The sequence below is a fragment of the Protopterus annectens genome, chromosome 8.part0 (genome assembly GCF_019279795.1).
Source record: "Protopterus annectens isolate FY-2018-M chromosome 8.part0, PAN1.0, whole genome shotgun sequence".
NCBI classification, from domain to species: Eukaryota; Metazoa; Chordata; order Ceratodontiformes; family Protopteridae; genus Protopterus; species Protopterus annectens.
The window spans coordinates 954,379,353-954,404,098 of NC_056741.1; the positions used below are offsets into that span (position 1 = coordinate 954,379,353).

General features: G+C 37.1%; 1 protein-coding gene across 2 annotated transcripts in view; it reads left to right on the plus strand.

The window, feature by feature from the left end:
- The window catches only part of MAG (myelin associated glycoprotein), a 2,406,588-nt gene that overhangs the window by 151,481 nt on the left and 2,230,361 nt on the right, over positions 1-24,746 (plus strand). Inside the window, exon 2 of one of the 2 annotated variants that reach the window (XM_044080483.1) lies at positions 12,128-12,202. The exons of the other annotated variant lie outside the window; for it this stretch is intronic. The gene's annotated coding sequence lies outside the window, so the exon portion shown is untranslated. The remainder of the gene's footprint in view (positions 1-12,127; positions 12,203-24,746) is intronic. 2 annotated transcript variants of the gene reach the window in all.

Consider the following 24,746-nt stretch of genomic DNA (forward strand, 5'->3'; position numbering starts at 1 on the left):
CAGTCAGGTATTTTTGTTTTAAAAAGCTTAAAATATAAACAATGATCCTCAGTATCTCAGAATATGAAAAAAAGATGATGTAGAGAAGTCATTTTGGTTCTGGTTCATGACATATAGTGTACATACAGTAATAGAACATTATAATAAAATGTAACTTTTCTGAAAATTTCCAAATTAAGTTATAATATTTTACAAGTAAGTAATAGTTGACATGAATTTTATAGCTATCCTATATTTAAGACCATTCAAAAACTGACCATTCAAAATATATGGATTTCTGTTTTCTTCTCCTTCAGGATAACATTTTAAAAGAGCGCATTACATGAAAACCACTCCTCCTCATTTTTATGGTTAGTTAGTTATTCACATTTAAAAAAAGAATCAAACCCTGTAATACATAATTTAGTTTGTCAGGTATTCCTTAAAATGTTCTATGACTAATGCATGAAGTATGAATAATAAATTAGCTGAGTTGTGGCTTATATTGAAAGGGATTCTTTTGATATAGTACTTATAACAAAAACATAGCTTAGTAGTACTAGCACTCCATTGTCTGTCTCTGTTATATGATGTCATCACACTTACAATTCTAAGAAGGTGTATATATTTATATTTCTAAGTTTACTTCTGCCTTAACATTAAGTGATGAAATGACAGAGTTTATGATTGTGAAATTAACAAGTGATGGTATATATAAAATGTGGCTCACCAACTTTATCTAATGACCTTGATGTTGTGTTAAGTCACCATATAATCACAAAGTAAGATTTAATTGCTGGAGATATTAATGCTACTTGTGTTGATTGGTCACTATCTTTATCATCCAGTAAACTGTGGAGTAATATTCCGAGGGAGAGTATCTCATGCTGATACTGACAGCTTGTTACTGACAATACCAGGGGATTAACGTTTGGCTTCCGAACAATTCAAAGTGTAACTATTGCAGTACGTCTACATAGTTAGGTAATTCAGATCATTTGAGTGTTATTTTGAAATTGCAGATGTTCATTTTTCAAAAGCTAAGGAAAAGGAACATTTAAAGAAATGTTATAGATCTGATTCTGTAGCTATTAATACTGACATTTCACAGTGGGATCAGGAATATATGACAGAAAAAAACGTATCCGATAATTGGGATACTTTTCATAATTATACAGACAGTTTAATTGATCAATTTGTTCTAACAAATGTACCTACAGGAAGGAAATATGTTAGATTCCCCCTGGTGGAGTAGAAAACTTGAAATATCCAGAAGCAAAAATAAACTTGTTTAGGTATTACAGCGATCATGCCAACTGTGGCAAAAAGGTCAGTGTATAACAAATTAATAAATTGCTTATGAAATAAACTTAGCCACTAATGCATTGAATAATAAAAAAAAAAAAAAAAAAAAATATATATATATATATATATATATATATATATATATATATATATATTTGTTTAAACATTTGCATGTTAATGGCCTAGATGATGACTCAAGTTTATCCTTAACTGAAGGTTCTGTACATATAATTGATCCAGAGTCTTTGGCTAACTTATTTTTGTATGGCTTTATGGTAGTTCCTTGGCAAATAATATTGATTCTTATACAATACTGAATTTATTTAGTTTCTATCCACCATCGGTGGAAAAATATATAACATTATATATACCATGGAAAAACTTCTGTATTAGCCTCAACAAAAAGTTGAGATCCCTCATCAAAACCTCTAAAGCAAGCTATGAAGGCAGAAATGTGGCAGACACTAAAAACAACCACAAAGCCTACTACAGTTATATCAAGAATCTGCACAGCAATACCCAGATTTGCTCTGAGGTACTGCACAATGGTACCTCCTATACTGAGACAACAGATATTGCCAACATACTGGCCGACAGATTCAGTGCCAACTTTGACCCCCCCCCAAAGGACCAATCACAATACCGGAAGAATGCCAGGCACCCAGCATTACTGCAGCACAGGTTAACGCTGCATTGTCCAAGGCCAAGAATACAGCTTCCATGGGACCTGACAATATCCCTGACTGTGTTTACATGAACTACAAAGTGAACTGGCACCACACCTGTGTGCCCTGTTCAATCACAGCCTCACCTCAGGCTTTGTCCCTTCAGAATGGCGCACTGCTACACTCATCCCTCTCCGTACAGGGGGAGCAACTACACACCCTGGGAATTATTGCCCCGTTAGCCTGATGAGTCTGATATGTAAGGCTATGGAGCACATCATCATGGACCTAATTAACAAGGATATAGAGAATCTCCAAATCCTGGATCCCATGCAATTTGGTTTTGTGAAGGGTAGATCATGCCTGTTCAACCTGGTTGACTTCTTTGAGTCAGTCACCAGAGCTATGGATGAGGGCAAGGCAGTTCATACAGCCTATGTAAATCTGGCCAAGGCCTTTTGATACCATTCCCCACTCAGGAATTATTGATAGACTCATCAAAATAGGCATCAAACCCTATATCCCTAGGTAGGTTGCAAATTGGCTCACAGATAGAACCCACAGTATGAAAGTAGCAGACTTCAAGTCAGACTGCTGACCAGTCATGAGTGGAGTCTCACAGGGATCGGTCATGTGTCCTCTCCTGTTTGGCATCTGCTTCTCAGAAGTCCAGGCCAACACGGAGGGAATTTGGCTGACCAAGTCCGCCGATGATTGCAAGCTGGAAGCCATTATTAACTCCCCAAGTGATGTAGACAGCCTACAGAAAGGCCTCACTGAGACCAATGACTGGTGTCAAAACTATGACCTTAAGCTTAATGCCAAAAAAATGTGTCACCCTTTGGAAAAATCTCAGTTCCCACTAATTACCACATTGATGGTAGCCCACTGAACACTGAAGGCGTTATAAGAGATCTGGGGACACAGGTTGACAGCAATTTCTCCTTCGACCTCCACATCACCACTGTGGTCAGAAAGTCTTTCTATGTGGCACATCTGATTACCAAGGGTTTTGCATCCAGGAAGAAAGGGGTCATCATCTCTCTCTCCTCTTCCCTCATTAGAACAATCATTGAGTATAATGCCCCATTTGTCATGTACCTCACTAAACACCTGCAACAGCTGTTAAGGCCACAAAAGTATCTCGCAAAGAGGATCATAGGCCTTAAACACATGCCCTACATGGACAGACTCAAGAAACTCCAGCTTTTCTCTGTCTCATATCATCTATTAAGATGCAATCTCTGCTTGATTTACAAAGCCATGTCTGACCCAGCCCTGTTAGAAATGTTACACCTAAAGAAATCCCAATCATACCGCACCACATGCTCCAGGGACCTCAACCGCATTACCACAACTGACAGAACATGCTGGAGGGACAGGTTCATAACCCAGAGACTGCCCATGCCCTGGAATAGACTTCCCACGCATGTCAAGCAGAGCACCTCACTGGCCCTTTTCAAGAGAAATCTTGATGAGTGGATGGGAAATATAAAGTTCACCCTGGGGATCACTTCAGTGGCTCTACTTGATAAAGGCACTGGGAACTAATGGTGACAAGATGCCAGGGCATTTTCATGGGCTAGGCTTGTAAAGGCTCCAGGGCCGTTGGCCTAGACATACCTATGAACCAATTAGTTTTAGCTGTTATTAAAATAATTCAGAAGCTGGGCCTGATGGGTTAAATGGTTAGTTTCTGATATGTATAAGTGTTTTCTAATCTCTTGTTTAGCTTACTTATTTAAAAAATATCCTAGCTGAAGGTTTTGTTCCAAATATCTGGAAGGAAGCTATTGTTATTCGCACACGTAAAACTTACTCTAGCTATACTTGTGTTGATTATAGACCAATCAGCTTAATATGTATTTTGGGGAAATGTTTTAAGTCAGCTTTATGTCTGTCCTTTAAAGATATGTTCACTTTTATCATTGATATTTACCAACATGATTTTATATCTGGGAGATGTACTCTTTCTAATTTAGTTAAGTTCAATGAATAGGTAATACATTTGTCAGATAAAGCCTTTGCTGTAGATGTGATTTATTTGGATTTGGCTAAGGCCTTTGATGCTAATTCACATTTTATCTTTATTGTTGTTAAAAAGTCTACATTATGGCATGGGATGAATGGTTAGTAGGCTGGAAAAGTAGAGTTAAAATTAAGAACAAATATTCTAAATATGTCTCTGTTAAGTGTTGTTTACCCCAGGGTTCAGTTTTCAGATGCTTGTTATTTGGGCTACAGATGAGTGACTGTCCTATCTCAGGTCGCATTTGAGTAAATTTCCCAGTGACTTATAGGTTGAGTTATAACAACAAATTTAGTAGACCATCAGTGTTTGCAAAATCATTTGAATAAACTAATTTTATGTGTACAGCATAAGGGTATGTCATTCAATAACAATAAATACTCAGTTGCCCATTTTGGTGCCACTGATTATTGTTTTCTGTGCACTGGATAACCATCTGCTCCTCAGTTAACCAAGTGAAGGACTTCTGCATTATTGTCGATTCATCTCCTTCATTTGAGTTCCGTGGGAATAATATAGTTAGGACATGTTATGGTTTACTAAAGAATATCTTTAGGACATTTAAATGTAGGGACATAATTGTTATGTTTAAAATATGTTCAGTTTGTATTCACCCAATAATAGAATACTGTGGCTCTTTTTATGTATTGAGGTTATCACAGATGGTGAAGCTTGACAGAATCCAAATCATTTTTACTAGACATTTAGCTGGATATGAAATTTTAACACATGCAAAGAGACTTAAAAGTTTATAATTATATTCAGTAGTTTATAGACTATCAAGAGACAAATTAATATTGGTACATAAATGCTCCAAAGATGAAATGCTTTCAAACTGAACTGAAGTCTTTTTTTTTTGTTTTTTTTTACTTTAGGGCTGGTAGATTATATAATCCTCTTCCAATAGATACTAGACGTGCAAATAATGTATTGATATTTAAGCATATACTTAGCCTATGGCATAATAAGCTGCTTCATGCATCTGGAGCCTATGGCATAATAAGCTGCTTCATGCATCTGGATCTAAATTAAACCAAGCCCTTAATTGGCCAGTATAGGCTGTGGGTTTAAAATACATTTCATTGAATAATATAATTGGACCATTGAATGGCCTAATGAACTGTTAATATGCCACTTTCTGTAGTGTAGCGTTTCAGTCTTTGCCCTCCATTTGCCCACTGTGTGTCTCGGAACAAGAGAAGACACTTTGCCAAACAATATACCTGGGTTGCCCCTAAAAAGAGATACTTATGTCTAGTGGTTTATCTGTTTAACAAAAGAAGAAAGAAAAGGTGCCATTTCATCCATGTACAGAATAAAAGGCACAGGACTAAAGCTCTGAGCTGTGACCAGGGTACAGGATTTGATCCCTTCCACCTTCATTTGCCTACTGTGTGACTCTGTAACAAGTCAGTTAATCAGATAGTGTTCATAGATCACACCTGTAAAAGGATGATTGCAAACAAGGGGTTTACCCAGTTAAGAAATGTAGAAAAAAAAAGAAAAAAATACAGCACTCTTTTTTTTTTTAGATAACCATATGCTAATTAACTTAATGCTGCCTTTCCCAGCTAACACGTTTGTTATTCTTTTTTATTGTTGTTGTTGTTATTAAAATATAGTAAAAATGTACCATTGTCTGTTTCTCATTACTCCATAACAAACAATTCTAAATGTATTTGTTCTGATAACAAAACTCAATTACAAACTATTACAATTTCCTTGATGAACTACTTCTGGTTTGGTATGCTGACAGTTCATTTAAATTAGTTTGTTTAAAATTATCTGTTTCTTTCTTTGCCAGCTTAAAAGCACCTAAAAGCTATTTATGAATAGAATACTCATTTTGTTGATCATTTTTGATGAAGAAAATAATGTTTATAGCTCAGTATAAATGATTCAAGTCAGTAGCAGATTACTTCACTGTGGCCTCCTGGACTGATACATATTTGGTCACAATTTGGGGACAGCTGCATGTCCTTTTGATATAGATATTGAAATATTTATAAGAGTAACAAAAAATATGTGTTTCTGAATATAGTGTCTAGCTGAATATTGTTAAAGTAAATGAATAATAAGTGCAGACATGATTTTTGTTGCCAGGCTTTTGATAAGCTCATTGGTAGTTTATTCACTCTAACTAGAGATTCAGAATGTACAGAGTTAATCTTTTTCCCTTTCTATTCCTCATTGGCAGATTCAATAACTATTTTAATAAAGAAGAAAATATGAATGATATGAAGAAATAAAGTAGATTCAAAAGTTATTTATACAAATTCCTAATCTGTAGCCTTTAAAAGGCAAACATAGTTAAGATGGAATGGAAATGTCACTGAGTAGTGGGCAGTAAAAGTAAACTGTTGAATCCTGCTCTATAAATCATCCTGCATACTTTCGGAGCACTTATAATTTATGGGTTATATTGACATAGTCTGCCTCTTGTGTTACTGGCAGGTACACATTGCATGACTGCATATTAGCCTAGTGAACTTGTAACGGTAGTTATGAATTAAATTCTTTAGTAGAATATAGATGTGGACTTTTGAGCTAAGAAAATTTTGTAATGTGTGTATTGCATGTTTTTGCTTGTCCCTTTATGTGCCAAGTTGCCTTTTCCCTTCAGTGTCAAGGTTATAAACCTCTAGATAATTGGAGAGAAATGAGGGACGAAATATTACACAGTTAAATGGGTGACAGGATGTAGATTGTAGGAAGAAAAGAAAGGTTTCAATGTTATAGTAGCCCTTTACACTGAGTGTTTACTCATGTCAGCACATTGCATGATTGCATATTAGCCTAGTGAACTTGGAACAGTAGTAATAAATTTAATTCTTTAGTAGAATATAGTTGTGGACATTTGAACTAAAAATGTTTTGTAATGTGTGTATTACATGTTTTTGCTTGTCCCTTTATGTGCCAAGTTGCCTTTTACTTTCAGTGTCAAGGTTATAAACCTCTAGATAATGGGAGAAAAATGTGGGATGAAATATTATAGCAATAACTTGCCGCTTGGTGGGTAAAATAATAATACCCGTTGGCGGTTTGGGTTTTCCCAGGGCCCCGAGGGGACCACACCAACCGCATTACATTAAATTTATATGTTATTATTGCATTGAAGTGGTTATTTATATAATACTATTAACTTTTAGAAAAAAAACTAAATAATTTTTATAAATAATGCCCTATATCCTGCCCCCTTGCCGCTGACCGCATCATGGTCTGGTTCTGCAGTACTGTTCTGATGTACTGTGCGCGCAAGACATCAGAGCAAAGCAAGGGGAAAAGCAGCTAATTACGTTTGTTTTTGAATGTTAAATAAGATATGAGTTAAACAAAAAAAACGCTTTATTTTAAAATAACTAGCATTAAACTGTCTATTAAAAAAAAACTACTAGCATAATAAAAAAACAAAAAAAAAAGAAAAATAACATCTTTTTTTTCCATTGCTTTTTATGTTTTTAAGACCTGTATAATACAGATTAAAAGTAAATTTAAAATAGCAAAAAAGATCTCCATATTTTACCTTGTTGCTTATATTTTAAAACTCTTTACCATATTAAAGCGAGTTATATATTTAAAAAGAAGTTAAGTTTTTACGGAAAAAAGTCCTAACTCACCGTCAATTTTACCGACCCTTTTCCATACTATAACACGCAACAACACAGGGCACGCCACAATCAGTCATGGTATAATATATAGTTAAATGGGTGACAGGATGTAGATTGTATGAAGTAAAGAAAGGTTTAAATGTTTACTCATGTCAGCATCTTATAAAGTACTACTACACTCTCTTTGTAATTTTGTTAAAAAATAATAAATAGAATACTCTTTCTTAAATAAACACAATAAAATGTAAATGACAGGCTAAGCAGTGGAGGTCATGTGAATAACATCTTAAAAAATAAGTTGCAATTAAAACATTATTAAGAACAATATATTCTATTTTTGTAATAGAAACAATTTATAAATCCATAACACGATTATTTATATAATAGGGCACTCGATTTTTCATGTATTCAAGAACTTAGATTATAAAGTTGTAGTTAGTACAGAAGTATTGTAATAGAAAAATGAAGGTAGTAAAAACTTGGAATTATGAGGTAAGACTAAAGAGGTTAAATTTTCCCTCAGTCTGTTATAGAAATATAAGCAGTAATTAGTATTAGTTTATAAAAGTTCGAAGTGCAAAGTCAGCGAATGTACATTGGACATTTCTTTGTTAACATATGGCAAATCTATGAGAAATAATCAGTAACTGGTGGATCCTGGTAGTATGAATACAAAAACTAGGCACAGACGTTTTTTCCACTTTAGAGCAGGTTAGAAATAGAATCTGCTTCATACTTAGGTGAGATTGGCTGAAAATTTGGAGAGCTTTAAAAAACTGGATCAGTGCTGTAAGGATAGGATCTATGGGGCCTTACTCTCATGGAGTATGGCTGATCTTGTATGAAATCTGCTAGCTAGTTTGTAACCTTGTAACATTGTAGCCTCCAAGTCAACCTTCTTATAGAGCTTCACCTAATGATACTGACAATATCACAGATATTATTTACATTAAAACTATACAAGCTTGCACAAATTCCCTTCATGAATTTAGCTATATTCCCTACTTTCTATTTTATACTCAAGCAACCAAACCTGTCGGTGAAATGCTTGACCTGACAACCTTAACTGCCTATATAACAATAGAGAGAACAACTTGTTCACCCCCTGACAGATATCCATAATCTATTTGTCTCCAAAAATGTCATGGCACAAGTCTGAAAAACAATACGTATTAAACCACTACCATAACAACCCAGCCCCAACACTTTTGACTAATGCCCCATATCCATACTACCAATTCTTGTTAAAATTTTGAAAAAAATTGCTGTCTCAATACATTCATCAATACCACCTCCTTTCTCAATTCAGCATAGATTTTGGTGTGGGACAAGCACTGTGACGGTTCTTTGGACACAAATAGATGACCTTTTACAACACACTCACAAAAGTAACCATACAGGAACATTATTGTAGACCTTCCAAAAGCTTTTGATATTTTTGATTAGTCTTCTCATGTAGAAACTCACATAAATTAGCATTGTATAGACAGTCTGCTCTTGTTTTGTAACTTCCTCTGAGTGCTTCCCAATTAAAATATGTTTCCCCTCCTCAGTTACAGCAGTGCACTGCAGAGTAGTTCCACAAGGATCTTTCTTATCCACCTTCTTTTTTCTGTGTTATTAACAGATGTCCTTATGATCTGCGCCATCTACCTTTCATCCTGTGTGATGATGGTATGGTCATCTACAAACCAAATCACTCTCATACCAACATCAGATGGCGGCTGCAGTCAGACCAACACATTGTGCATCAGTAACTAATCAATAATAAACTATTAAGTTGTTGTTGTTGTGTCTTTCGGCTTTTTCCCAGTTAGGGGTCGCCACAGCGGAACTCCGGTCCACTAATGATTGGTAGTTGATTTTTACGTGCCGAGTTACCAGCCCTGACACACACCCTTCAATGAAGGTACGCCCATTCACACATGTCTCCACGCAGAAGACGCTTTAGCTGAGAATCGAACTGGACAGCATCTTACTGTGAGGCGACAACGCTACCGCAGCACCACCACCGCGGGGAATAACAAACTATTAAGTAATCTCTGGAATTGAATGTTAAGTGACTGATCTATCCAGATACCTAGATATTTGACAGATGCAATTTTGATGGTGGAGTAATTCAGGTCTGAAATATTAAGTAAAAAAACGAGACAGTTTCTGGTGTGTACTGAATTGCACAGTTTTTTTGATACATTACTTAATAGTTCGTTATTAAGTAATGTATCAAAAAAAACTGTGCAATTCAGCACACCCCAGAAACTGTCTCATTGTTTTTTTACTGAATATTTCAAACCTGAATTACTCCACCGTCAAAACTGCATCAGTCAAATATCTAGGTATCTGGATAGATCAGTCACTTAACATTCAATTCCAAGTCAATAAAAACTGATATAAAATTGATTCTATGCTTTTCTGAGCAAAAATATTTATCTGTTTCTCTGTTCTTCAGCCAGAACCATCAAAATTAAGGGAGTCATTCCTTTTCCCCCAAGTTGAATAGGGTTTCCCCAGTATTGTTTATGCCTCCAAAAAAGAACACTACTGCTCTTTATAACCAGCTACGGTGACATCTGCTGCTTTATCACTAATTCCCCCAAAAGTACCACTGCATACACTTAAAAATGGCAAAATGTCTCCTCAGTAAGCAACAAACACATCTCCTTTTAGATGCCCTGTTTTTCAAACTTCTGTATCCCAACACTTTTACTCTTGTTTTAGCCACATTCTCTTTGTCAGGCAAATTGCAGGAAAAAATGTATCTTGTAACCTAAGATTCTAAGACTCTATACACAAATACCTCCCACTCTCACAACCCCTAAGGATAACCTCCACTGTACTTAACATGCCTTATCCTCCCTTGCTCTCTCCTTATCTCTCTGCCAGTTTTACCCTTCATACCTAAAGAAACTTGCAGACTATTTCCACTTTAGACCAGAACTTAAACTAGATATGCAAAGACAAGTGCAGTGACTCAGCGTTTCCACTGGACAGGTATGGTAAGTACTTAAACTAGGTATGCAAAGACAAGTGCAGTGACTCAGCGTTTCTACTGGACAGGTATCGTAAGTACTTAAACTAGATATGCAAAGACAAGTGCAGTGACTCAGCATTTCCACTGGACAGGTATCATAAGTACTTAAACTAGATATGCAAAGACAAGTGCAGTGACTCAGCATTTCCACTGGACAGGTATCGTAAGTACTTAAACTAGATATGCAAAGACAAGTGCAGTGAATCAGCTTTTCTACTGGACAGGTATCATAAGTACTTAAACTAGATATGCAAAGACAAGTGCAGTGACTCAGCATTTCCACTGGACAGGTATCGTAAGTACTTAAACTAGATATGCAAAGACAAGTGCAGTGAATCAGCTTTTCTACTGGACAGGTATCATAAGTACTTAAACAAGATATGCAAAGACAAGTGCAGTGACACAGCATTTCCACTGGACAGGTATCGTAAGTACTTACACTAGATATGCAAAGACAAGTGCAGTAAATCAGCATTTCTACTGGACAGGTATCGTAAGTACTTAAACTAGATATGCAAAGACAAGTGCAGTGAATCAGCATTTCCACTGGACAGGTATCGTAAGTACTTAAACTAGATATGCAAAGACGAGTGCAGTGACTCAGCATTTCTACTGGACAGGTATCGTAAGTACTTAAACTAGATATGCAAAGACAAGTGCAGTGAATCAGCATTTCCACTGGACAGGTATCATAAGTACTTAAACTAGATATGCAAAGACAAGTGCAGTGACTCAGTATTTCCACTGGACAGGTATGGTAAGTACTTAAACTACATATACAAAGACAAGTGCAGTAACTCAGCGTTTCCACTGGACAGGTGTCGTAAGTACTTAAACTAGATATGCAAAGACAAGTGCAGTGAATCAGCATTTCCATTGGACAGGTATCGAAAGTACCACTACTCTCCTCTTCTTCTTCAAAGTTTCCTTTAGTCCAACTGTTTACCTTCCCACAGACTTGTTAATTCTTTTATACACACGATTCTTGTTTATTGCATTATCATTGGCTTTATACTATAAATAAATATTCTGAAATGTCTACTGTTTATTAGAATGGCTTACTACCTGTGTTTTATGTGAACATTTTAAACTAGGCCATGCCTGGAATTAGTTAGTACTGATCACTGAACTATACTGGTATACAAATATAAATAAAAAATACATAAATTAATTAAATTTAATTATAGTCAATCAGTGGGTATGTGCCCTGCCAAAAGTGATTTGTATCTTTTTAATAGGAAACCTTTTGTGAAATGTAAATAATTTTCATTGAATTATATCTATTCCAGCTGTTATTTATACAAAATCCATATATTTAGGCAAAGAATGTCTGCTGTACTAGAAGCAGCTTATTGTGGGGTCAATCTTTTTTGGGATCAGGGTTAAAGTTGTTTTTTAGTTATTTTGTAAATGAATCGAATTATCATTTTATTATTACATTTATAAGGCATACATACTGAAATTATTCACCATTGTATTCTGATCATCTGAATATATTGATTTGTTTCAGATCATAATATACTTCGATAGCTTTATCTCTTTGGACGTCTGTTCTAACATTTCAGCAGCTTAACCACATCACAGTGTAAGTAAAACATAAATAAAACATTTACTTTTTAATCAAATTGTCTCAGACACAAGAGAAGAACCACAATTAAGGCAACATAGCCAGGATAATATAATGTGTGCCAGATTGTATTATATATAACTTCTAGATGGTGTGGCTATATACCTTTTATTCAAGAGACAATGCGTTTTCAGAACATGTCTCTTCTGATTTGGTATTACATAAGAGTAAAAACATACCCATTGCCGCCACTACCGCAGGCATTTTCTTGTACTGACTTTATATTAAGGTTGAGAAATTCATCTGAGAGCCCCACATTTTCAGAGCCACTAGTCCACATCAAAAAAGTATCAATACCAATTTCAAAGAAATGCTGTGCATCCACCTAGAAGGCATAGCTTTTCAGACAGTTCTCAAATCAGGTAGTCTTTAAATTATGTAAATGTATTAACAAACAGGGATGATTCTTGTTCCGCAGGTGATTTTCTCCAATAACCCTGCTTCTGTGTCGCATGTTTTTATATCAACAGCAAAACAGAGTTCTGCATCCATATATATAAGTTCCTGACGCAACAGCCTTGAAGATATTGTGTCAATCCCAAATATCTATTTTGAAAAATATTAAAGAAAATAAATACTCAAAGAGGTCAGATTTTCTCTTTAGTGTGACAATAAAACATGGACCCTAATGCAGTTCAGTTTATTTTGTCCTAGTATACCTGGCCTACTCTTCCTTTGTGATACACTTACATAATTTGTCTCTCTTTAGCCTACAATTACTAACTTTTTATCATTTTGTACCAGCCATTTCCTTAAACAACAAGTACATTTCATGGAAAGCTTTTTTTCCATTTTCTTTTCTTTTTTGTAATGTAGTAGTAACATCAGTCAGGAGGACCTCTGGGATTCAACCATGGATGTGAAAAGAGTCATTCACAATTTTTCATACACATCGACATCAATAAGGACAGATATGTCCTTTATGCTTAAAGTCATTTCTAAGTTCTCTTAACATCAGTGTGCTCAGCTACCTATTGTGGATGATAACCATCAAAACAAAGGGGAATTTTTCCCTTACCTGTAGATAGCCCCTTTTTTATATACAAACCTACTTAAAATACTTACTCATAGCTAGCCCCTTTTATATAAATATCTAATTTAAATTCAAGAATTCCATCTCTAGTTGCTATTCCCATTCCATAAGCTTAATGGTAGTTCCCCATTAGCAATACTTAACATCTGATTGTTCTTCTTTCCAGTCTGCCACGATTTCTGGTCCTTCCTGCTCCATTCACCCTCACTACACTCAGGCTCACTCGGCTCCCCTACCCTGCCCCCAATTTCCATCCACCCCCATTACTGCTACACGTATACTCCCTCCAAATTTGCCTGTACACCTATCACCACATAAATTATCCCTCCTATATTAACACTATCCCACCTCCACACTACATGCACCTGTTTACCCAGCTTACTACTAGGAGGAGACATTCACCCCAACCCCGACCAGCAACCCCTGCTAATAAGCCATGCATCCACTATCCAGCTAAGCACAAACCCACAGACTTACTGATACTAAATATGAATACCCACAATATCATTAATAAAATAGAAGACCTTTACGCTGCCATCTCCTTATATAACCCTGATATTATTCTCATCACAGAGGCATGGCTTAAACCACATATTAAAGATAATTCCATCACCCCACCTGGGTATAAATTTCTCAGGGCAGACTGTCTTTGCTCTACTTCACTGAACCAACCTACAACTCCAGCTCCTCCAGAAGGATTTCCCCAACTTCAACAATGCAGAAACTCTATTTGCAAAACTCTCCCTTAACCAACATAAGCACCTAAACCTCCTGGGTATCTGTATACCCCCGGGTGAGAACCTAACCACCCTAGAATCCATACTTCAGTGGGCCTCATACTCCCTCCCTCAAGAAATTATCGTACTAGGTGATGTAAACATTGACTGAAACTCAATCCATTCTCCCACCTCCACCCACCACATTAACCTGTATAACTTCACCCAACTTATAGATACTCCCACATGCATTGATAAGGCCACAAAAAGAGAATCTATACTTGACTGGATCCTCACAAATCAACCAAATACTGCAATGCAATACACAATGTGGCACTCTATCAAACTCTCTGAGCGACCACAGCCTCACTTTTATCCTAAGGCACAAACTTAAAATAATTAACTCTAACTCCCTTCTACAAATCCACTCTAACAAAAAATTTCCTAGAGACCACTTCATAAGAGCCTTGCAACATTACAACTGGTCTCCCATCAAAACCCTTTCATTAGACAAAGCAGTTTATTACTTCAACTCCACATTCCTAAATATCCTCAACCAACTAGCCCCCTTAAAAAGATCAGGATATGTAGCAGCCTTACCCCTTGGCTCCAGAAAACCACAAAAGTCCTACTGAGAGCCAGGGATAAAGCCTGGAAAACCTGGCACCACACCAGATCATCCGCAGCTAGGTAAACCTTTCATGAGCTCCTGAACAAAGCAAAAAAAGCAGGTTAAGCTCAATAAACAGAATTACTATATCATTCAACAAAACAAATCAGTACCAAACCACAAAAATTCTGGGCAACAATAAATAACATCCTACAGCCCGGAAGAACCACCACTCCCGCACCCAATATAACAGGTACAGACCTGGACATAGCCTCCAGCTTTAATAACTATTTCACCTCTTCAGTACTCAAACTTTTAAACAACATCACTTCCTCCAACACCCCACAACCACCTCAGGCCCAAACCAATACCATACCTTTCACACTTAAGTCTGTTCCTACCTCTAGTATTCAAAGATTCCTAGCCAAACTTTCACCAACCACCCTTGCAGCCGATACCGTTCCTGCAGAATACCTCCAAATTGCATCCACAGCTATAGCTCATCCCATTTCACTTCTAATAAATAGATCCATCACCGGACACACCGTTCCATCCCTGTGGAAAACCTCATATATCATACCACTCCACAAAGGTAGCCCCTCCCTAGACCTTTCCAACTATCGACCAATTGCAATTCTCTCACCCCTCTCTAAGATCCTAGAAAGATGTATTCATCACCAGTTTCTCTCCTATCTCCTCACCAACAATCTTTTCTCCTCAACCCAACGTGGATTTCGGCCATCCCACAGCTCGACCACTGCCCTACTCAAATTCACCAATACTATAAACTCCAACAGGAATCTAGGTAAATGTGTTACAGCTACCTTCCTAGATTTATCCAAGGTATTCGACATAGTCTCACATAATAAACTACTGTCTTGTTTCTCTGACCTCAGCCTTAACAACCCCACCCTCCTGTGGTTTAAAAGCTATTTAGATAACTTCCAACAATCAGTCAAAGGGCATAACTCTCTACCCCCCCCCCCACTGCCAACCTCCTTAGGCATGCCGCAAGGATCAATCCTATGACCCCTTCTTTTTAATATCTTCACAAAACAGCTCCACTCAGCTACCTCTAAAGCCGACATAGTCCAATACACTGACGACACAACTCTCATATGCTCTGCACCCAACATCCAACTTTTGCAACAAGAAGCCCAAGAAGCTTCTCTGAGACAGAGAACTGGCTTAACAACTCACAATTTACACTAAATCCCAAGAAAACACAACTAATGCTGTTCCACTGTACTAAAACGAGCAGCCTTACCTTCTCTATACTCTCCGCCACAAAACCCAAATCCCCCGTCACTGAGGCGAAACTCCTAGGAGTTACCACTGACCAGCAAGTCAAATTCACAAAGCACATATCAACAACCATCACTAAAGTCCACAAAAAGCTAGGTTCCCTCTATAGCTGTAAAAGTTATCTAACCAGCGAATCTCAAATTGCAATAGCCAGGACCCACCTCCTATCTACTCTACTTTATGCATCCCCCATTCTAACTAATCTTTACAAAAATGACCTTAATAAACTTTCCATCTATTAAATAAAATCGCTAGATTCACTACCAATGCCAAATCATGATCCCACCACTGCCTTTCCCTATGAGCCTTCTACTGGCTTGAATTTCCAAACCTATTAAGGTGCGATCAACTCAGCCTAGGTCATCTAATTCTGTACTATCCCGAGAAAACCCCAGAACTGACAGGCATGCTTAACTTCTACAATTCAAACAGACAAATTTGGTCCTCTACCAAAGCCTTAATCGACACCATCACATGCAAAAACAACTTCAGGGAATCATTATTTGCCCATGAAAGAGCAGAAAAATGGAACAACCTTCCCCCTGACTTCAGACTACAAGACTCCAAGCTCTCCTTCAAAAGCCTACTTAAAACATACCTCTTCACCAATCATCTATGCAACTGTAATTGACCCCCTGAAGCCTTGGCCACTCACTATTTCTACACCCCATCTATCATGGACAACGCAAACAACACTATCTAACTATACCTATCCATGTGTGAGCAATAGCCTATATATGAGTGTGTGTGTGTGTGTGTGTGTGTGTGTGTGTGTGTGTGTGTGTGTGTGTGTGTGTATATATATATATATATATATATATATATATGTATATATATATATATGTATGGATCTACTTCATTTGATCAAAAGACCATTTAACCTAAACCCATTTGATCGAAATTTAATTTGACTGAAAACCAGTATTCAAGGCATATAACAGGGATTTGTCCCCCTCCCCAATGTCGTGCGACCCTGGAGTTGGTATATATAGTTGGGGGGGCACAAGAAAATAACACAAAAAGTACAGATGCGCTCCCTCACACACACCCCAACTATATATACCAACTCCAGCATTGCACGACATTGGGGAGGGGGACAAATGCCTGTTATTTGTCTTGCAGTTTGGTTTTCAATCAAATGAAATTTCGATCAAATGGGTTTAGGTCAAACGGTCTTTTGATCAAATGACGTAGACCCATATATATATATATATATATATATATATATATATATATATATATATGTGTGTGTGTGTGTGTGTGTGTGTGTGTGTGCGTATATGCTGTTACATGTATATTTGCTTGAATGTATATATGGAAACTTAATCCTTTATATACTGTTACTCACTTGTGAAATATCTTGCAATGCCCTACCAGGTTCTTATCTACTCTCACTGTATATTTTGTACGCTTGTATTTTCAACCAAAAGGGGGAATATCCTCTTACTGTATCCTAACGGCTGTAAAGTCTACAGTCTGTATGCTACTACTCTGCAATGTCTCTCTTGTAAATTGTTCTTCTCTCTATAAACTTATGGAGTTTTTCTCCCCAGGAGTCTGCTGAAAACGGACATGTGTCCAGTCGGACTATCCTGGCAAACAAATGTTAAATAAATAAAATAATAATAAAATTCTCAGTCCACCTTTTAAACTCCACTCTTTAAGTAACACACATCAAACTACCTCATCAAACATGCGACCCTAACACAAAGCTATACTATTAGCTGCCATAATCTTTTTGCTAACATTACTTACACACATAACATCACTCCCACATCTTACCCCAAAAGTAGTTTCCCCCAGTGATATATTTACTTCCAACTTCCTAACACACCATCACAGCTTTGAAAATATCTCCCCTGAGCTATTTCTATACAACCTATGCAATTAGATAGCTACCTGAACCTTGGTCCAATTACTAATCTTCCAATAAAACATCTTCAGTCATCCCTGGATAGATCAGTACAAACCAGACATACTGGCCCTCACAGAAACCTGGCTAAAGACTAACATACCTGACTCTAAATTCCTACCTCCCAACTACAGCATGCTTAGGTTAGACAAAACCTATAAGAAAGGTGGAAGTGTACTGTTACTCTGTCCAAACAATCTCAGGGTTACAGCTTACACTAAAGTCACCCCTGCCTTTTCTACAGCTGAAGTGCTAGTATCCTTTCTAAACCTAAATAATTCTAAACAAATATATATAATTGTACTCTATATCCCCCCAGGGCACAATACTCCCATCCTAGAAGACATCCTCTCCTGGGCCACCCAAGAAATTCAACATGAAACTATAATATTAGGGAATACTAACACAGACTGGCAAGTTCTCTCATCCCAACTACCTACAAATAGTATCAACCTATATGTTTTGTCTCATCTCATCTCCTGCCCTACTAGGTACGCTATACTCAACAATCTACCTTAGACTGGATCCTGGTATCACACTCTTCTAACTTCTGGCACATATCAAAACACCCTAAGTGACCATCTACCTGCTTTTGCCATTCAAGCAAACACACACCCACAAAAAACACACATCCTAATATCTATTCGTAAACTTATCAATTTCTCTAAAGACAAATACAAGGATTTACTTCGCAAAATAAGCTGGTCGCCACTAAAGGAACTGCTCTTATTGAGGCAACACACTACTTTAACAATACCTTCCTAAAATTACTAGACACCTAAGCTCTAATTTGCACCAAAAGGATCAAATGCAATCCTATTCCCTAGCTAACTAAGGAATGTAAACACTTAAATGAAAAATAAAAAGATGCAGCCTGGGAACTCTTGAAGCGAAGCAAAAAAAGAAGAATATATAATTAATTTCAAGCAGCTACATAACCAACAGGTCACCAAAGATAAACAATCGTATTGTACTCTTCTACAGCAAAAACATAAAACCAATCCAAAAAAATTCTGGTCCACTATCTCAATTCTACTTCACCCTGGAACCAAAAAAAAGACTCAATATTTCACTCTCTGCCCCTCTCTCTCAAATTGCTGAGGACTTTAACAACCACTATATAAAATCTATAGCTGATTTGACTGCTAACCCCCCAACACATGCCCCCCTTCCTCTCTAACTACCTCTTGTAATGTTCAATCATCCAGCCAGGACACTCCTCACCCTCTTGACACTAGAACCCATTCCAAAAACAATTCCACCCCCAATCCCTTCAACCAATATCTACAAGCCTTATAAAAAAACTATTGCTCATACTCAAACACTGCTCTGCCTCTGTTGACAACATCCCTCCTGCATACCTAAAATTAACTACCGACTCTATGGCTTATCCAGTCAGCATCTTCATCAGCCAATGTATATCTGAATCCAATGTACCTTAACATCTAGAAAAAGTCCCATATCATCCCCATTCGCTTTCTCCTGTCTCCAAAATACTGGAAAAATGTATTCATCTTCAACTCATGAAATACTTACAGCAAAAGAACCCCCTTACAATCACACAACACAATTTTTGTACAAGACACAGCACATCAACAGCCCTCCTACCCTTCACTGAAACTGAAATCAGAGCTAGAGACTCAGGTTGCTATGTGCCTGCTTTATTTCTTGACCTTTCAAAGGCATTTGACACCATATCACACTCTTCGCTCTTGAATTGGAAAGAACTTGACTGCTGTTTTTTGCTCAATAAATCTGTGGTGGTTGCTACTAGCTGTGTGGTTTATACTGGACTTGTGTGCTCCCTGGACCTTCATCAGTTTTTCTTGTTTGATAATTTAGGATTTACCCCTCCCAAATAGCAATGGTTCCACAGTTACTTACATGATTAAAAACAAGCAGTAAAATGTTCTAATAATATCTCCCCCTTTCTTCCAAACCCCATGGGAGTCTCACAGGCATCCAGCTTAGGTCAACTACTTTTTAACATATTTCATAACAACCTATGTACTGCCATTATTAGTGGAGCACTCATACAATATGCAGACGATTCCACAGTATTCTACACTTCTACACTACATCAACTCCTCTCTGATATACAACACACTTTTTCTGCTGTTGAATCCTGGCTTACTGACTGCCAGTTATTCCTTAACCCCCAAAAACTGTAAGCTGCTTCTCTTCCAACCAAAAAACTGCACTACTGATCTAAACTCTTTCAAAATCCTCTCTGCTGATAACAGTCCACCACACCAAGCTGCTAGGTGTGACCATAGATGACCAACTACATTTTGATCTCCATGCTCAGCAAAACATAAAGAAAACCCACCAGAAACTTGGCACACTATATAGAAACAAACATTCACTAAACTCCTCTACCAAACTTACCCTCACCAAAACTTTTCTTCTACTCTCCCTGCTCTATGGCACATCTATACTAACCAACTTACAGAGCTCCACTAGATCCAAAATGGAACAGTGCTATAATAAAGTGGCCAGGTTTGTCACCAGCTCAGAAACTAGAACATACCCCTGCATATCACTAAAAACCTAAACTGGCTAGAATTTCCCAACCACCTAATATATGTCCACCTACAAACACTTCACAACATGGTCTACAAACCTCTGGCCTTTTCAGCTCTAAATAACATCATCAAACCATACAACCCAAGCAGAACACTAAGTTCTGCAGACAAAAAGCCATTTGCTATATCTAAACCCTCAACGACAGCTGGACAAAGCCTATACTCTCACTATGTGGCAGAAGTATGGAACTCACTCCCACTATCTGTAAGAACTACTACTAACTTACCTGGCTTCAAAACTGTACTAAAGCAACACTTGAACACCTCTCGGCTGTGTCCATGTACTGATCCAGGCTAATCTCCTCCCTGGACCAGGCCTATATCTTCCTTCGCTCTATCTCTCAATTTCTCCTCCTGTCCCTCTCTGCTACAAATGCATTACTTCTATTTCCAGTAATGTTGGGTTTCTCTAAATATCAACTTACCTCTTTGTCACAATGTACCTACAGCTTATATCACTGGTAATATTGTATTACTCTCTCTTATAAAGACTGAACACTTCTTTCTTTAACTGGAGATTCTCTCCTCCAGTAATATTGTGTTGTATTTTCCTGAAAAATTGTATGACCTTGTATTATAAAGTTTGTATTTATCTGTTTTTAATCATGCAATAATAAACTAAACAAAGGAGCCAGAGCTGACTAAACAAACAAAATGATCCAAAGATACAGAGTCTGCTCATGCGGATGGCTAGTAAAATACTTTGTCACACAAATAAAAGGTTAAAAACAATAAATTAAAAGGAAAAAGATGAGTGCTTTCACATCACAATAAGATGCTTCATCAGGTCTCAAGAATAGCATGCAATACAGGCATTTAAATCGTTCTAATTTAGCGCCTCAGGCCATGTGACCTAAGAGACTGTTTTAAAGGGACATATTCATTCAGTCCTTTACCAGCAATTGCCTGAAGCAATACAATCCACTTAATTTCCAATCTTTCTGTACTAGTTTTAGCATCCCCACCCCTAATACTTGGTAGAAAAACTTCTCATACAAACAAATTTAAAAATATGTGCAGGACTTTCTTTCTTTATATGTTTTCCAAGTGCATTCCTATCATCACAGTTATTCATACTATAGATATATGCCCTAATCCTATCTCTAAAATACTGGTTTGTTTTCCCAAGATAATAAGAATGACAGATAACACAGTAGGTGAGATAAACAACATTTTGTGTATTACAATCAGCATACCAGATATGAGCTGTAACAGGATGCATAAAATAGTCACATTCATTAACATAGCTGCAAACATTACAGCCACCACACCTAAAGGTCCCTTTAAGAGTTGGTCTAAGTTCAATATCTCTCATGAGAGGTTTGTGGCAAACCATTCTTTTAATTGACTTAAAATTCCTGCATGTGAATTTTGGTTCACTTCCTATAATTTCTCTATGTTTGGTATCTGTCATAAGCATATTCCAATGTTTCTTGATGATGCTGCAAAAATGATGCACATTATTGGAATAATTCAAAGATGATCTCACTGTATCATTTCCATCATTCCTAGTTCCTATATATTAATGTGAGCATTACCGAAATATGCTTGTGCTCTTGTCTGGTGGTATGCCGACACCTCATTATGCATTTGGTAAACCATAGACTCACAATAACCCGTCTGGCAGAACTCATTTGCCAGTTTGTCAAAAGAAAAATGCATTATCAGTATCTTTATTATGTAATCTTGCATGTCTAAAAAACTGGCCCTTCATTACATTTCTTTTTAAATGCTTAGGGTGCATGCTGCATGCATGCAACAAATTGTTCTTCTTACATTCTTCTTCTTCTTTCGGCTTTTCCCAGTTAGGGGTCGCCACAGCAGATCATCTGTCCGCTCATGATTGGCAGTAGAGTTTTACAGTGTTGAGTTGCCAGCCCGGCACCCAACCTTCCACAGAAGGCACACACTCTCACCTAGGGCCAATTTAGAGTGTCCAATCCACCTATTGCATGTCTTTGGGATGTGGGAGGAAACCGGAGCACCCGGAGGAAATGCACGTGATCACAGGGAGGACATGCAGACTCCACACAGAAGGCACCCCAGCCGAGAATCAAACCAGAGAACCTCTTGCTGTGAGGCAGCAATGCTAACCGCTGCACCACCGTGGCGTTCTTCTTACATGCCTTCTGATAAATAATCATATCTACTCCATGAGCCATTCTTTTCATGTACACATCCAGAAAATCGATACCTACATCGGAATACTTATAAGTGAATCTTAGATAATTATGCAAATATTTACAAACTCTTGTAAACTTTCTATTGTTCCTGCCCAAATCAAAAAGACATCATCCACAAATCAAGCATAATGCATAAGAAGGTAATGGTATACATTCCTCTCAATGAAAACAAACTCAGATTCCCACTGTGCCAGCATCATGTTGGCATAAGTATTAACACACATGGTGCCCATTGCTACACCCACCCACTGAATATAATAATTATCAATAAACAAAAACATATTATTAGTTAGAATAATGTCTAGTAAATAAGATATCAGATGTATACATTCAGGAGTATAAGAGGAATTCTTACTCAAATAGCATCTAACCAACTCAATTCCTTCTGCATTCGAAATAATGGTAGATAGAGAAGTTACATGCATAATAAGTAGATATTCGTCAAGGTGGTTACACTCGGCCCATTCAGATAGTGTCATCAAAAAGTGTCCAGTATCTCTTACAACAGTTTCAGTATTGTCAATTATTGGCTGTAGCTGTTTATCAACAAAAATAGACAAGGGCTCAGTAACCCACCCCTTCCCTGATACTATTGGTCTCATGGGGGGGGGGGGCAATGTATGATTTGTGAACCTTGGGAGTCCATAGATAACAGGTACAGTAGGATGGTCAACAATGAAACATTCAAATAACTGTTTATCAAACACACCTTCCATTAGCAGCTTATATATATATATATATATATATATATATATATATATATATATATATGTGTGTGTGTGTGTGTGTGTGTGTGTGTGTGAATATAAATTCCTGATGGTCCTGTCAACTTCACATTTCTGACAGACATGGTATGTAGATCTATGATTCAACATTGCAAACATGGCATTAACATATTTTTCAGTGTCCATAATGACAAACTCTCCCCCTTTATCTGCTGGTCGTACATACAAGTCCTATCACAAAATTAGTTCATTCAGAATTTCTGACTGCATATTACTCATATTAAAGTAATTTTTCTTCATTGTTCATTCATTGAAGAGGCTGTATATCTCCTTTTCACAAATCTTACTAAAAGCCTTTATCAATGGGAGATAAATGGGAATATATGTACTTGGTTTATTAAAATGATTCACATATATGTCCATCTTGCCAAAAATCAACTTTAGTGCAATGTTACTTATATAGTGTTTATGGTCTAATAGAACCTCATGCAAGCTTGAACTTTTTGCAGGTATGAATGAAAGACCAAGATTTAGTACCTTAATCTGCTCAGTAGTCAAGTCCTGGGATGAAATGTTAATAACTAGGTTTTCGGGACTTTCCATCTCACTGCAAGCCCCAACTCTAACTGGCGTTTCTGTCTTGTTTGACTCCTGCTTCTCGACCTCCCCCTTGAGTTGTGCTTGACCAATTTGGGAGCCTGCGGTTGTAAAAAAGGGGCGCTAATTGGTTGTGTCCGCATGCTCTTCATTTGGTGCCAAAGCAAAAGTATTTAAAGTCACATACTTCATTTTCCAGGTCTTAATCATATTTAGATTATCTTTAGTAGTGTTATTGTTAGAATTACACATATCAGTGTTACCATTATCCGAGGAATCCATACACCCATCATCTGTAGCAGATACTCGTTTATCTGATGTTAGGGGATGTTGCACATTATCATGCTCAGACCCCACATAGCCCTCATTTTTTGGCCATGAAAAAATGCGCCATTCAGTGATACAGTGAGGTTATCTTTGAATTATTCCAATAATTCCATGTTTGCAGCATCATCAAAAAACATTGGAATATACTTATGACAGATACCAAACTTAGAGAAATTATAGGAAGTGAGCCAAAATTCACATGCAGGAATTTTAAGTCAATTAAAAGAATACTTTGTTACAAACCTCTCATGAAAGATATTGAACTTAGACCTCTTAAAGGGACCTTTAAGTGTGGTGGCTGTAATGTTTGTAGCTACGTTAATGAATGTGACTATTTTATGCATCCTGTTATGGCTTGTAGGTACAATTGCAACTTCTATGCTGATTGTAATACACAAAATGTTGTTTATCTTGCCTATTGTGTTATCTGTAATTGTTATTATTTTGGAAAAACAAACCAGTATTTTTAGAGATAGGATTAGGGAACATATCTATAGTATGAATAAATG